At 37.8% G+C, this 16,655-nt stretch overlaps 2 non-coding genes across 2 annotated transcripts; one reads left to right on the forward strand and one right to left on the reverse strand.

Annotated features, from left to right (window-relative positions):
* Positions 1-208: 208 nt before the first annotated feature.
* On the reverse strand, positions 209-314 carry LOC121231610 (small nucleolar RNA R71). The gene has a single exon (XR_005929666.1). It is a non-coding gene; the product is annotated as a small nucleolar RNA R71 (small nucleolar RNA).
* A 12,078-nt stretch (positions 315-12,392) lies between these two features.
* LOC121231750 (small nucleolar RNA R71) lies at positions 12,393-12,499 on the forward strand. The gene has a single exon (XR_005929805.1). It is a non-coding gene; the product is annotated as a small nucleolar RNA R71 (small nucleolar RNA).
* The last annotated feature ends 4,156 nt before the right edge of the window (positions 12,500-16,655 follow it).

The raw sequence follows: 16,655 nt of genomic DNA on the forward strand, positions 1-16,655 counted from the left end.
GCTCATTTGGCAAACTTTTTAGAACTATGTGATACATTTAAAATTAATGGCATTTCTGATGACGCCATTCGCCTTCAGTTATTACCTTTTTCATTGAGAAACAAATCTAAACAGTGGTTGAATTCGTTACCACGAGGGCCAATCACTATTTGAGAACAAATGACCGAAAAGTTTTTATTAAAAAAATTTTCGCCGGCTAAAACGGCTAAATTACATAATGATATCTCTTCTTTTGTGTAGATGGATTTAGAAAAACTCTACGATGCATGGGAGAGATACAAGGACATTTTGAGAAGGTGCCCTCACCATGGGTTACCACTTTGGCTACAGGTTCAAACGTTTCATAATGGCCTGAATCCTTCGACTCGACGGATGATCGACGTGGCTGCTGGCAGAACCATCAATACTAAGACACCTGAAGATGCTTATGAATTTATAGAAAAGATGTCACTGAATAATTATCAGTAGCAAGTTATGAGGACAAAGCCAATGAAAACAACTGGTATTTTTAACGTCGATTCGGTCACTATGCTCTCTAATCAGGTAGAACTTTTGAATAGAAAATTTGATGGTTTTCTTAGTTCTTCTCAGGTTCACGCAGTAATGCAGTGTGAAGCAAGTAGAGGTGGATCAAGCAATTTAGATTACCCACTCTATGGCCACAACATGGAGAATGAGCAGTTAAATTACATGGGTAATAATCCTCGATCTCAAAATAATCCTTATACTAATGCTTACAATGCAGGTTGGAGGAACCACCCAAATTTCTCATAGGGAGGCCAAGGGAATCAGCGACCACCACCAGCTCCAGGGTTTCAACAACCACCCTACCAAGAAGAGAAAAAGTCGAACCTTGAGGAAATGCTAACAAAATTCATCTCAGTGTCAGAAACTCATTTTCAAAATACCAGAACAGCACTTAAAAATCAACAAGCGTCGATCCAAGGGCTCAAAACTCAGATAGGTCAGCTCGCTAAATTGATATCTAAACGACCACAAGGTAGCCTACCAAGTAACGCTGAATCTAACCCAAGGGAGCAAATCAAGGCAATTACCATTCAAGATGAGGAAGGGTTAGTTGCACATGAACCAGAACTGAGGCAAGAAACTGTGGTAAATAAAGATAACGGTGAGGTGGACCACAATGACCAAAAACCGGTAAGTAAAGAGTACAAACCTCGTGTACCATACCTTAATGCGACAAGGAAAGACCGCTCAGATGAACAATTTGGTAAATTCCTTAAACTTTTAAAGAAATTACATATTAACTTACCATTTATTGATGCTGTTTCGCAGATACCAAACGCAGTCAAATTCTTAAAAGAGCTTTTAACAAATAAAAGGAAGTTAGATGAAGCATCACATGTGGAGCTGAACATGGTTTGCTCAACCATTCTCCAGAATAAGCTGCCCAACAAATTAAAAGATTCAGGGAGTTTCACGATTCCCTATCTAATTGGTAGCCTAGATGTTAATAATGCTTTGGCTGATTTAGGGGCTAGTATCAATGTTATGCCTTACAAAATGTTTAAGAACCTAGGTCTTGGGAAACCCAAACAAACTAGGATGAGTATTTAATTAGACGATAAAACAATCAGATTTCCTAGGGGGATTATTGAAGATGTACTCATTAAAATTGACAAATTTATATTCCCAGTTGATTTTGTTGTTCTAGACATAGAGAAGGATAGTAACATTCCTTTAATTTTAGGGAGGTCCTTTTTAGCAACTGCTAGAACAATAATTAATGTTGGCACAAGTGAACTCACAGTTCGTGTGGGAGACGAAACAATCACCATTCAAGCTCGTAATTCGAATAACACTTCGAAAATTGAAAGTGGTTGATTAAATCATACTATTAAAATTGACCATGTGGTGCAACCTACTTTGCAGGAAATAAGTTCGAAGAACCTACATGAGCCATGTTCAAGTAACAACAAGGGACCTACTATGAAGAACGAAGGCTACAAATCAAGGAACTAGATGAATGGTGGACACATAAACTGAGGACACACGATAAACCAAAACCACACCATGACGAGCTCAATGTCACACCAAATCAACTTAAGGTTGGAGACAAAGTACTACTAGATGCAGAAGACCCTTGCATTGCCACTTCTGAACCTAACGGAGCAATCCATTTTACGGTACTCAGTATTTTCCCATATGGTACAGTCGAGGTAATTCATCCCAAATTCGACACTTTTAAGGTAAACAATACTCGTCTTAAACCTTATATTGATAAAGTAGATAGCAGGGACGAGAAGTGTAAACTCCTCGAGCCACCATGTTCACACAACAGAGAGGTAAGTTGAGCTTAGACTATAAATAAGCCCTTCTCGGGAGGCAACCCGAGCACTAACAGTATTGATTTCGTTGAATTCTAGTTTTTCACATCTAACCTACTAACTGAGTCGTGGAACACAAGGTTTTCCCATCCACACGGCCAGGCACATGGGCGTGCCTTAGGCCGTTCTCACACCATAGCAGGAAACACCGCCGTGCTATACAGTCGTGTGAAAACAGAGCAAAAACGTTTCCCCAACACGGGATCTAATAAGTTGCCACGGTTGTGCGACATTGCCGTGGGTAATCCTGCCAAATTAACACGGGCATGCGACACGACCGTGCCCATCGATCGTGATTGAGCCTGTCAAAATAACACGGGCGTGCGCCTGCATACACCAGTGTAGAACAAGCGAACGAAGATTGACACGGCCGTGCAACATGGCCATGTACACCAATGCACCCAATTTCGAAAACCATAAACACACAGGCTGAAATGAGGGCACACGGGCATGCCCCATGGCCGTGTGCCCCAATTTCTTTATAAAACACCTATTATTTATTTTATTTTTATCTTTGTTGTTTTTGAAACTACTTTTATCCTTTTAATACTATTTTATCTTGAGATTTTATAATTTTTATTCAGCTATTTCTTTACGAGTAATTATGCTTCTTTATATTTCCTAACAAGTTCTTGATTCTATCACAGTTATAAGGAGCTCTGAAGCTCACTATTACTTAGGAACTTCCAACTCCAGTGGAAAAGGTTCTCCACGATTGCCAAGTCCTGCCCGACCACCACCACCGAAGTATCCTCCTCCACTCTCATTATTGTCTTGGCCGATTATTCTCCATAACTCCAATTCAAGAAGTTCATTCATCATTCAAGAAGTTTCACCTCTCTCACTATCTTATGATTATATATCTAAATTTTAAATATATCCATCTTTGTACATTGAGGGCAATGTACATCTTATGTGTGGGGGGTCTTTTATATCATCATTAAAAATCCCTGATTTTGTCTTATTCTCATGTGATCTTCTCATATCATGATTAGAATGAATTTTGATTAATTTATTATTTTTATTGATATGTCCTGAATTAATCCATAGCCATTTATGCATTGATTGTTTAAACTTTAAGACATTAGAGAATTAAGCATGATAAGTTGATTTTTGAGAATTAAATGTTCTTGGTTGTTTCCCCAAGTTTAGGTGTTATCTTGAATAGAAATTCACAGGTTTAAACATTAAAAAGCCATAATTTTTGTGAGATCTTGAGCCTTTAGAGCATCTATTATTTCTTTCATGCTCACTTTTATTGTTGCTTTGAGTGTGTCAATATTGAATTGTTATTCTAGAACTTGCTTGATTATGCATGTCAATACCACACCATTTGATTTGATATGTCAAGATCATAAAGGCACTTAGGTTTAACCCACTCACTCCACAAAAGCCTACCTTCATAATTAACCCTTAGTGAACCCAATTGAGCCTAACAAGCCACTAATTGATTTACCCTCAATATAACCCATAACCCATTATTGTTGAAATCCCTTAATTTGATCCCTATTTTTGTTGAGATTTGATTTGAATTAATTGCTTAGCTAAGTTTTATTCTTCGTTGCAACAATTAAGTTTTATGTTATTTGACTTGTTCTTAAAAAAAATACTTACATACATATTAGTAGTAATTCATCATTTTAAAGCTTGAGTGGTAATTCCATATTCTGATAAGAACCTCACTTGTATTCAACTGATAATAATTTATTTTCTAATTAGGTGATTTCTTCAGTTCAATCTTGATTCTAACCTTTTCTTTCAGCTTGTGACCACACCCCCTAGCCAAAGCCACGTTACAAACCTCTAAAGACCTTTTTAATTGATGTATCATCTCAATATATAGTGGTGCAGATTTGATTTTCAAGCAAGTCTATGGTAATAACTTTTCATATTGACTAATGAGTGCTTTAATTGATGTCCTTAAACACCTAGAGTGATTTGAGTGAATCTTTAGTGAGAATGTTAAACTCTATGATATTTTGATCAAAGGTAATCACTTAGATAAGGGGAGACACCTATGTTTTTGTGATAAAATGCTCAACTTGGAATGTTTGAAACTTATAAGGTGCCCTCACCATGGGCTACGATAAACCGTAATTTATACATATTTTTATCCCATGCTTAACACATTTATGGATGATTTCTCCTTAGATTTGGTGAATTCGATGCTCTTAATTCTTTAATTTCATGTTTTATACTTAGATGAGCATAGGAGAGTAAAAAGAGCGAGAAACGGGCCGAAAATGAGAAAATGGACCTACATGGGAAATCAACACGGCTTGGACTTCCGTGTCTCTTTGGCAGGATCGAAGCACGACTTACATGGGTAGACTACATGCCTATGCCTATTCAACAGCCTTGACCACGGCCTAAAGTAATCGCACATGGTTGTGTCACACGGGCGTGTCCCTACCGAGCCCAAGTATAACCCTATTCGAAAAAGGCCAATTTTGAAGGCTCTTAGGCATTCTAAAGTCTATTTAAACACCTAATGAGGCACTTAGGAAGGGAGACACATAGTAGGAGGCAAGGAATTACTCAAGGAAAGCCGATTGGTCCATCTCAGAAGCCAGATTCATCATCAAGACTGAAGATCTCCCTTCAATTTCCATTCAGGGGTTTTGGGTTTTCTTTATGTTTTCTATTCATTATTCTTCTGAGATATTTTCTTCTATAATTATGAACTAAACTCCCTAAATACCTAAGGGGAATGAAACCTAAGACAATTAAGGGATTTGGTTATCTAAACTAATTACTAAACTAAGAGTGCACAGAGAGAAGATTGGGAAAAAGCTTTTGGGAAAACTCGATTGATTAAGACAATACCCAAGGAAAAATCCACCTAGACTTCACTTATTATTTGACTCTGAATCAGACGATTTATTCATTTGACTTGATCCGTAAAAACCCCTAAGTTATATTATTATCTCTCTCGAGAAAAATAACTTCTAACCCTAGATTGATTAATTGAAATCTCTTTTTAATTAACACCTAGTGTTACATTAACTCGATTTATGGATCCCCTTATTAGGTTTCACCCTACTCCGGCAAAATCTTATCACCCTATCTCTACTCGTGCAATCAACTCCACTTAATTATAATAAATTTACTCTTAGACAGGGTCTATTCATCCTCTGAATAAGAGCATTAACTCGAATCAATATCCTGGAATATTAAAAAAAGAGTTAATAACACATAATTAAGAACAAGTCAAATATTTATCATTTAATTCAGATAATAATAACAAGATTCGTCTCAGGTTTCATTCCCTTTAGGTATTTAGGGGGTTTAGTTCATAATTGTAGAAGAAAACATCTCAGAAGAATAATGAATACAAAACATAAAGAAAACCTAAAACCCTTGAATGGAAATTGAAGGGAGATCTTCAGTCTTAATGATGGATCCGGCTTCTGAGATGGACCAATCGGCTTCCCTTGAGTAATTCCTTGCCTCCTACTCCGCGTCCTCCTCCTCAATGCCTACTTAGGTGTTTAAATAGGCTTTGGAATGCCTAAGAGCCCTCAAAATTGGCCTTTTTCGAATAGGGTTATATTGGGCTCGGCAGGAACACGCTCGTGTGACACGCCCGTGTATGATAACTCCAGCCCGTGGTCAAGGCTGTTGAACAGGCACGAGCGTATAGTCTACCCGTGTAAGTCGTGCTTCGATCCTACCAAAGGGACACGGCCGTGTGACTCGCCCGTGTGAGGAAGTCCAGGCCATGTTGATTTCTCACGTGGGTCCATTTTCTCCGTTTTCGACCTGTTTCTCACTCTTTTTACTCTCCTATGTTAACCTAAGTATAGAACATGAAATTAAAGGATTAGGAGCATTGAATTCACCAAATCTAAGGAGAAACCATCCATTAATGCACTAAGCATGGGATAAAAATATGTATAAATTACGGTTTATCAAATACCCCCACACTTAAGCGTTTGCTTGTCCTCAAGCAAGATCCTCAACTCACAATCAAATTAAATTCTTCTCAATTTATAATCCTTATCAATAATATCTCAAAATAATCCATAAGTATTCATACATTGAAAATTCAACTTAAAAGTACATCAAAGTTTCAAACATTCCAAGTTGAGTATTTTATCACGAAAACATAGGTGTCTCCCATTATCTAAGTGATTACCTTTGATCAAAATATCACAGAGTTTAACATCCTCACTAAAGATTCACTCAAATCACTCAAGGTGTTTAAGGACATCAATTAAGGCACTCATTAGTCAATATGAAAAGCTGTTGCCATAGGCTTGCTTGAAAATCAAATCTCCACCACTATATATTGAGCTGATACATCAATCAAAAAGGTCTTTAGAGGGTTGTAACATGGCTTTGGTTAGGGGGTGTGGTCACAAGCTGAAAAAAAGGTTAGAATCGAGATTGAATTGAAAAATTACCTAGCTAGAAAAATAACTAGTCATCAGTTGAATACAAGTGAGGTTCTTCTCAGAATATGGAATTAACACTCAAGCTCAAAAATGACGAATTACTACTAATATGTATGTAAGTAGATATATATTTTAAGAGCAAGTCAAATACATAGAAGGTCGAAACATAGCTAAGCAATTTGTTCAAATCAAATCTCGACAAAAATAGGGATCAAATTAGGGGATTTCAACAATAATGGGTTATGGGTTAATATTGAGGGTAAATCAATTAGTGGCTTATTAGGCTCAAAAGGGATCACTAAGGGTCAATTATGAAGGTAGGCTTTTGTGGAGTGAGTGGGTTAAACCTAAGTGCCTTTATCATCTTGACATATCAAATCAAATGGTGTGGTCTTGACATGCATAATCAAGCAAGTTCTAGAATAACAAATCAATATTGACGCACTCATAATAAAAGTGAGCATGAAAGAAATAAAATATGCTTTGAAAGATCAAGATCTCATAAAAATTATGGCTTTTTAATGTTGAAACTTGTGAATTTCAACTCACGATAATATCTAAACTTAGGGAAGCAACATAAAAGTTTATAATTCTTCAAAAATCAACTTATCATGCTTGATTCCCTAATGTCTTAAAGTTTAAACATTTAATGCATAAATGACTATGTTTTAATTCAAGATACATCAATAAAGATCATAAATTAATTAAAATTCATTCTAATAGTGATATGAGTGATTCACGTGAGAATAAGACAAAATTCAAGGATTTCTAATGATGATATGAAAGACCCCCCACACTTAAGTTGTACATTGCCCTCAATGTACAAAGATAGATATATAATCATAAGATAGGGAGAAGTGAAACTTCCTGAATGATGAATGAACTCCTTGAATTGGAGTTATGGAGAATAATCAGCCAAGGCAATGATGAGAGTGGAGGAGGATACTTTGGTGGTGCTAGAGGTTCATTAGTCCATAAGTCCTGCGCCAAAAGAATATTATATCTGGTGGTAGCTACGGTCATGGTCGAGCAGGACATGGCAGTCGTGGAAAACCTTTCCCAGTGGAGTTTTTGGTTCCTATGCGATGATGAGCTTTGGGACTCTTTATAACTGTGATAAAATCAGGAACTTTTTAGTGAATATAATGAAGCATAATTAGTTGTAATGAAATAGCCAAGACTATAAATTATTCAATAAAAATTATAAAAACTAAAATTAAAATAATATTAAATGAAAATGAAATAAAAAGTACTTAATTAAGATAAATAAAGATAAAAGTGAAAATAAAAATTAAAAATAAAAAATTTTTACACATCGTCATCGCTGGATGGTTCGCGAGGTGGTGGTGGCGATGACATGTGGAAGTGCTGAAAAATCTAATGTAGAGTTGCATCAATGTGATCAAAGTGCTGAAAAAATTACTGCTCAAATCGTGTAAGGTGCTAAGAGATGTCAGAATATGAAGTCGTCGCATGAACTGGACGATGGATGGGTGGTGGCTGAGATGGCAGGTCCTCATGACGTGGAGGGACATCATTAGTAATGTCCTCTGGGTCCTCCTCCTCGGTGGGCTGGACAAGGCAGTATTGTGGAGGGTAGGTGCCACGTCGTTTCTCGATCATCCTCATATTTAGCATGCTCAAGATGCCCTGTGAGGACATTTGGCCGATGAGAGTGAGGGAGGATGATTGTGCTACTAAGTTGAGGAGACCGAAGTGCCGAGCCAGTCGAGTCACATAGGGCCCGATAGAGATGACCCCTCTCCTATGTCACTCCATTTGATGGCGGATGGCGAGGGCGATGAAGTAAGTAAGGTCGAGGACGTGCCTGTTTGCCATGCTCCATAAGAAATAGGTGTCATGGGTGGTGACGACGCCGGTTGCTCTCTCGTTGTCCCGTCAGAGTGTGACCAAGAGGGCATGTAGGTACCTCAAGGATGGAGGGAGAGCCGATGCCTTGAAGCGGCTAGGATCGTAGGTGGCTGACATAAGGACCAGGTCCCTCTAGCACTTTGAGGGAGAGTAATGGATGTGGTGGTGGAGGGTGTCGAGTTCATTTTCGTCCATGAACTCCTCCGTGTATAGCCCTAGTGCAATCCTGAACTCGGGTATGCTCAACTAGCGTACTAGACCACCAAGGCAGAACTGAACCGTTCCAGGATCGTCGAAATTGGTTATGACGGTCTGAAGAAGAAACCTCGAGCAGAGTTCCAATATGAACTCGAGATATGTCCGCTCAACGATCTCAAAGAAAAGCCCCCACAGGTCAGTCGTCATGAGGGCTCAGACCGCGTCAGCCAAATGAATCTGTTCTTGTGTGGCCTAGTCAATGCAGCGGCCCACACCTAGGGGTCGGGCCCGTAATATCTGATATAATTCCTCCTAGGGTCCCAAGGGAACCTAGAGGAATGGGTGCCTAATCTCTGCGGTAGGACCCGAGGATGACGCTGCTCCTTTCCTTTTCTTCAAGGCGGGAATAGCAGTCTTCTTACCACGTGAGGATGACATTGTACCTACATTGAAAAGTCGAAGTTCAACCAATACATCCCGAAAATAGCATGGAAAAACAAAACTAATTAGGAATATTTCATGAGACTCGCGTACTAAATGAAGAGAACAAAACTAAAACAACTAAAGCAATTATATCAAAGTTATTAAAATAGGACTATGAGAATAATACGACGGGAAAATCTAATGCATGAATGTATGTGGGTAAACATAAAGTCCATGGAAACAAGAAAAATGGATGAATGTAGTATGAAAAATGGAAATATTCTTTAATGAAAAACATGAGTATTTCTATTATTCTACTATTAATATTCACTTAAAATAGTCAAATGGACCAGAGAAAACATGAAATAGGCAAAATATTTAAAGAAAATAGAGAGAAAAGAGTAAATAAACGCAAAAGGGAGAAGCTTAAGTCGTCGAAAACAGTGTTGTAGGCGGCCCACGGGCATGGCAGGTAGGGCGTGTGGAGTTGCAGTGGCTAGGGTTAGGGATTTTTGGGGAGGGAGATGATGAATAGTGAGGGGTTTATATAGATTTTGGGGCACACAGCCATGGGGCACGCTCGTGTACCCTAATTTTTGCCCGTGTGTTTCGCGATTTTTAAATTTGGGCACGTCTGACATTCGACCCACGCCCGTGTTCCTTCGGCGTGTAGGTGCACACGGTCGTGTCGCACAGTCGTGTCTTACTTAGTTTGCTTCTCCAACGCCCGTGTATGATAGCCCATGCCCGTGTTCTTTTTGACAGTGTCGACCATAGGTGAATGACATGGACGTGTCGTACGCCCGTGTTAAATTCTCAGTTTCAACCACGGTTTCAAGGCACGGGCATGTCTCACGCCCATGTTGTTTTGGTAGTTTCGCCCACGGCCATGTCGCATGGTCGTGGCAACTTATCGCATCCCGTTTTGAGGAAAAACTTTTACCTATTTTCACACGGCCGTATTGCATGGCCGTGTCAATCTCGTGGCATGTGCACGGCCTACGGCACGCCCGTGTGCCTGGCCATGTGGATGGGAAAGCCCTGTGTTTCAAGACTCAGTTAGTAGGTTAGATGTGAAAAACTAAAATTCAAATAAATCATTACTGTTAATGCTCGAGTTGCCTCCCGAGAAGCATTTATTTATAGTCTAAGCTTGACTTACCTCTCTGGTGTATGGTCATGATGGTGCGAGGAGTTTATCACTCCTCATTCTTGCTATCAATTTTATCAAAATAAGGTTTAAAACGAGTACTGTTTACCTTAAAAGTGCTGAACTTGGGATGAATTACCTTGACTATACCATATGGGAAAATACTGAGTACCTTGACAGGAATTTCTTCATTAGGTTAAAAAGTGGCAATTCGAGGATCTGCTGCATCTAGTAGTACTTTGTCTCCAGCCTTAAGTTGATTTGGTGCGTCATTGAGCTCGTCATGGCGTGATTTTAGTTTACCGTGTGTCCTTGGTCTATTTGTCTGCCATTTATCCAGTTCCTCGATTTGTAGCCTTCGTTCTTCATAGATAGGTCTTTTGTTGTTGTTTGAACACGGCTCATATGCGTTCTTCGAAACTGTTTCCTGCACAGAGGGTTTCACCACATGATCAGTACTAGTAGAATGATTTATACAACCACCTTCAATTTTTGATGTGTTACTAGAATTACGAGTGTGAAGGGTGATTGTTTCGTCTCTCACACAGAGTGTGAGTTCACCTGTACCAACATCAATAATGGTTCTCGCAGTCACTAAAAAGGGTCGTCCTAAAATCAAAGGTGTGTTGCTATCCTCTTCCATGTCTAGAACAACAAAGTCTACTAGGTATATAAATTTATTGATCTTAACAAGAACATCTTCAATGATACCTCTAGGAAATCTAATGGTTTTATCATCCAATTGAATGCTCATCCTAGTTTGTTTGGGTTTCCCAAGACCTAGTTGTTTAAACATTTTATAAGGGATAACATTAATGCTTGTCCCTAAGTCATCTAATGCATTATGAACATCTAAACTACCAATTAAACAAGGAATCGTAAAACTCCCTGGATCTTTCAATTTATTGGGTAGCTCATTCTGTAATATGGCTGAGCAAACTGCATTCAACTCCACATACGACGCCTCATCCAACTTTCACTTGTTTGCTAGAAGCTCTCTTAAAAATTTGACTACGTTTGGAATCTGTGAGAGAGCTTCAATAAACGGTAAGTTAATATGTAATTTCTTTATTAGTTTAAGGAATTTACCAAATTTTTCATCTGTACGGTCTTTCCTTGTCGTATTGGGGTATGGCACCCGTGGTTTGTACACTTTACTTAGCGTTCTTTGTTCACTATGGACTACCTCACCTTTATCTTGACTTACCACAATGCCTTGCCTCGGTTCTGATACAGGCTCAACTAACCCTTCCTTGTCATGAGTGGTAATTGCATTGAGTTGTTCCCTTAGGTTACATTCCATGTTACTCGGAAAACTACCCTGTGGTTGTTTAGAAATCAGTTTGGCGAGTTGGCCTATCTGAGTTTCGGGCCCTTGGATTGACGCTTGTTGATTTTTAAGGGTTGTCTCGATATTTTGAAAATGAGTTTTTGACATCGAGATGAATTTTGTTAGCATCTCCTCAAGGTTCGGCTTTTTTCTCTTCTTGGTAGGGTGGTTGTTGGTAGCCTGGAGGTGGTGGTCTCTGATTCCCTTGGCCTCCCTATGAGAAATTTGGGTGGTTTCTCCAACTTGCATTGTAAGTATTACTATAAGGATTATTTTGAGATCGAGGATTATTACCCATGTAATTTAACTTCTCGTTCTCCATGTTGTGGCCATAGGGCGGGTATTCTGAATTGCTTGATCCACCTCCACTTGCTTCGCACTGCATTACTAGGTGAACCTGTGAAGAACTAAGAAAACCATCAATTTTCTTATTCAAGAGTTCTACCTGATTAGAGAGCATGGTGACCAAATCAACGTTATAAATGTCGGCTTCTGTTGTTGGCTTTGTCCTTATGACTTGCCACTGATAATTATTCAGTGACATATCTTCTATAAATTCATAAGCATCTTCAGGTGTTTTATTATTGATGGTTCCGCTAGTGGCTACATCGATCATTTGTGGAGTCGAAGGATTCAGGCCATTATGAAACGTTTGAACCTGTGGCCAAAGTGGTAACCCATGATGAGGGCACCGTCTCAACAGGTCCTTGTATCTCTCTCATGCATTGTAAAGTGTTTCTAAATACATCTGCACAAAAGAAGAGACATCATTACGTAATTTGACTGTTTTAGCCGGTGAAAAATATTTTAATAAAAACTTTTCAGTCATTTGTTCCTAAGTAGTGACTGACCCTCGTGGTAACGAGTTCAACCATTTTTTAGGCTTATTCTTCAACGAAAAGGGAAACAACCGAAGGTGAATGGCATCATCAGAAATGCCATTGATTTTAAAAGCGTTGCAAAACTCTAAGAAATTTTCCAAGTGAGCATTGGGATCCTCGTCCTGCTAACCATCAAACTGAACAAACTGTTGGATCATTTGAATTATGTTAGGTTTCAGTTCAAAATTATTTGTAGCAACAGCAGGCCTAACTATGCTCCATTCAGTTACTATTAAAAAAGGTTTAGTATAATCATACATGGTGCACAGAGTAGGATTCTGACTAACAGCAATCGTAGGATGTAGCAAATTTTCTTGGTTTTCAGCCCTCTTCTTAGTTGTGGTAGAAGTATCGTCCTCTTGCTCTTCCTCTATGTATTGTAAGCTTCGCCTGATTTCCCTTCGATTTCTGCGAACTGTGTAATCGATCTCACTATCAAACAGTAATGGTCCTGACGGGTTTCTTCTGGTCATAAACTAGAAAAACCTGTCAGAAGAGAATAAATGAAGAATTAGAAAATAAAATAAAAATTTTAATTGCAATAAAATTAAAATGGCTAAAGTAATAAAAATCAAGTGTTCCTAATATCCTAGTTCGCCGGCAACGGCGCCAAAAACTTAATATGAGATATTCACGATAGGTTTTAAATATTTATAATTAATCATTCTTGAAACTAACTATTCTCAGGATGAAGGTGAGTTTACCTATCGAACAGTAGTATAGCTTTAGCAAGACCGGATTGTCTAACCCAAAGGAACAAAGAGTACTAGTAATTACCTTATTTTTATTATCTAGCCTAAAAATTAAGGGATTTGGTTATCTAAACTAATTACTAAACTAAGACTGCACAGAGAGAATATTGGAGAAAAGTTTTGGGAAAACTCTATTGATTAAGACAATACCAAAGGAAAAATCCACCTAGACTTCACTTGTTATTTGACTCTGAATTAGACGATTTATTCATTTGACTTGATCTGTAAAAATTGCTAAGTTATATTATTATCTCTCTCAAGACTAATAATGTCTAACCCTAGATTGATTAATTGAAATCTCTTTCTAATTAACATCTAGTGTTGCATTAACTCGATCTATGGATCCCCTTATTATGTTTCACCCTAATCCAAAAAAATCTTATCACCCTATCTCTAGGCATACAATCAACTCAGCTTAATTATGACAAATTTACTCTTGGACAGGGTCTATTCCTCCTCTGAATAAGAGTATTAACTCGAATCAATATCCTGGAATATTAAAACAAGAATTAAGAACACATAATTAAGAACAAGTCAAATATTTATCATACAATTCTGTTAATAATAACAAGATTCGTCTTAGGTTTCATTCCTTTTAGGTATTTAGGGAGTTTAGTTCATAATTATAGAAGAAAACATCTCAGAAGAATAATAAATACAAAACATAAAAAAAACCCAAAACCCCTGAATGGAAATTGAAGGGAGATTTTCAGTCTTGATGATGGATCTGGCTTCTGAGATGGACCAATCGGCTTCCTTGAGTAATTCCTTGCCTCCTACTCCATGTCCTCCTCCTCAGTGCCTCCTTAGTGTTTAAATAGGCTTTAGAATGCCTAAGAGCCCTCAAAATTGGCCTTTCCGAATAGGGTTATACTTGGGCTCGGTAGGGACACGCTTGTGTGACACACCCGTGTGTAATAACTCTAGCCCGTGGTCAAGGCTGTTGAATAGGCACGAGCGTGTAGTCTACCCATGTAAGTTGTGCTTCCATCCTGCCAAAGGGACACGACCATGTGACATGCCCGTGTGAGGAAGTCCAGGCCGTGTTGATTTCCCACGTAGGTCCATTTTCTCCATTTTCGACCCGTTTCTCACTCTTTTTACTCTTCTATGCTCCCTCAAGTATAGAACATGAAATTAAAGGATTAGGAGCATCAAATTCACCAAATCTAAGGAGAAACCATCCATTAATACGCTAAGCATGGGATAAAAATATGTATAAATTACGGTTTACCACCCCCTAAATACCTAAAAGGAATGAAACCTAAGACAGATCTTGTTATTATTATTTGAATTGTATGATAAATATTTTACTTGTTCTTAACTATGTGTTCTTAATTCTTGTTTTAATATTCCAGGATATTGATTCAAGTTAATGCTCTTACTCAGAGGAAGAATAGACCCTGTCTAAGAGTAAATTTGTCGTAATTAAGCGGAGTTGATTGCACGCGTAGAGATAGGGTGATAAGATTTTGCCGTATTAGGGTGAAACCCAATAAGGGGATCCATAAATCGAGCTAATGCAACACTAGGGCGTTAATTAGAAAGAGATTTCAGTTAATCAACCTAGGGTTAGATGTTATTAGGCTCAAGAGAGATAATAATATAACTTATGGATTTCTACGGATCAAGTCAAATGAATAAATTGTCTGGTTTAAAGTCAAATAACAAGTGAAGTTTAGGTGGATTTTTCCTTGGGTATTGTCTTAATCAATCAAATTTTCCCAAAAGCTTTTCCCCAATTTCTCTCTATGCACTCTTAGTTTAGTTAATTAGTTTAGATAAACAAATCCATTAATTTTTAGGCTAGATAATAAAAAAAAAAGTAATTACTAGTACTCTTGGTACCTTTGGGTTCGACAATCCGGTCTTGCTAAAGCTATACTATTGTTCGATAGGTACACTTGCCTTTATCGTGATAATAGTTAGTTTCAAGAACGCTTAATTATAAATTTTTAAAACCTGTCGCGAATATCACGTACCAGTTGTTGTTGACAGATTGACGAAGTTTGCTCATTTTATTCCAGTACGTATAGATTTCTCGCTTGATAAATTAGCTGAGTTGTATATTTCTGAAATTGTGAGATTACATGGTGTTCCCTTATCTATTATTTCGGATAGAGATCCAAGATTTAATTCATGATTTTGGAAGAAATTACAAGATGCTTTAGGTTCAAAGCTGCATTTTAGCACTCATTTCACCCGAAAATGAATGGTCAATCCAAACGAGTTATTCAGATACTTGAAGATATGTTGTGTTTTTGCATTCTTGATTTTGATGGTAGCTAGGAGAAATATCTACCGCTTATTGAATTTGCTTACAATAATAGCTTCCAATCGAGTATAAAGATGGGGCCGTACAAAGCTTTATACAGTCGTAAATGTCAAACACCATTGTACTGAAGTGAGCTCAGTGAAAATAAGATTCACGGGGTTGATTTGGTTAGAGAGACTGAAGAAAAAGTAAAAGTAATTTGCAATAGTTTGAAAGCAGCTTCGGATCGACAGAAATCATATGCAGACATGAAATGGAAAGATATTAAGGTTTGGTCGGAAAGGGAAATTGAGCCCGCGATTCATCGGATCATATGAGATTACTGAGCAAGTTGGGCCAGTGGCATATCGACTATATTTACCATCTGAGTTATAGAAAATACGTAATGTGTTTCATGTGTCAATGCTTCGACGGTACCGATCCGACCCTTCACATGTTATTTCCCCAACAGAGGTTGAAATTCAGTTTGATATGTCATATGCTGAAGAACCGGTTCGAATTTTAGCTTGTGAGATCAAAGAGTTGAGAAATAAGAGAATCGAATTAGTGAAAGTATTATGGCATCGACACGGGGTTGAAAAAGCTACATGGGAACTCGAGGAAGCTATGAGAAAAAAATACTCAAAACTATTCACTGGTAAGATTTTCGGGGACGAAAATCCCTTAACGGGGGAGAGATGTAACAACTCGTTTTTTAGTCAAATCAGAACAGTGGTTTTTGAACCATAAATCCAAATTCAAAATATTTATTTTATCATTCTAATAAGGTCTATAGCATGATAGAATTATTGTGTAGAAGTTTCGTAAAGAAATTTTACCATTTGAATACTCAATTTGTGAAATAGGACTAAATCGCGTAAAGTGTAAAAGTGGAGTTCTATTAGCTAAAAGTATGTAATAGATATAGAACCTTAAATTTAAGGTCCTTCGGTGGTAATTAGACCATTATTATGATAGTGGATGATAATGGCAAGTCATAATTGAAATTTTGAATTACCCATAAGATTAAATAAGTAATTAAGTAAATAA

This window comes from Gossypium hirsutum, chromosome A06 (genome assembly GCF_007990345.1).
Source record: "Gossypium hirsutum isolate 1008001.06 chromosome A06, Gossypium_hirsutum_v2.1, whole genome shotgun sequence".
NCBI classification, from domain to species: domain Eukaryota; kingdom Viridiplantae; phylum Streptophyta; class Magnoliopsida; order Malvales; family Malvaceae; genus Gossypium; species Gossypium hirsutum.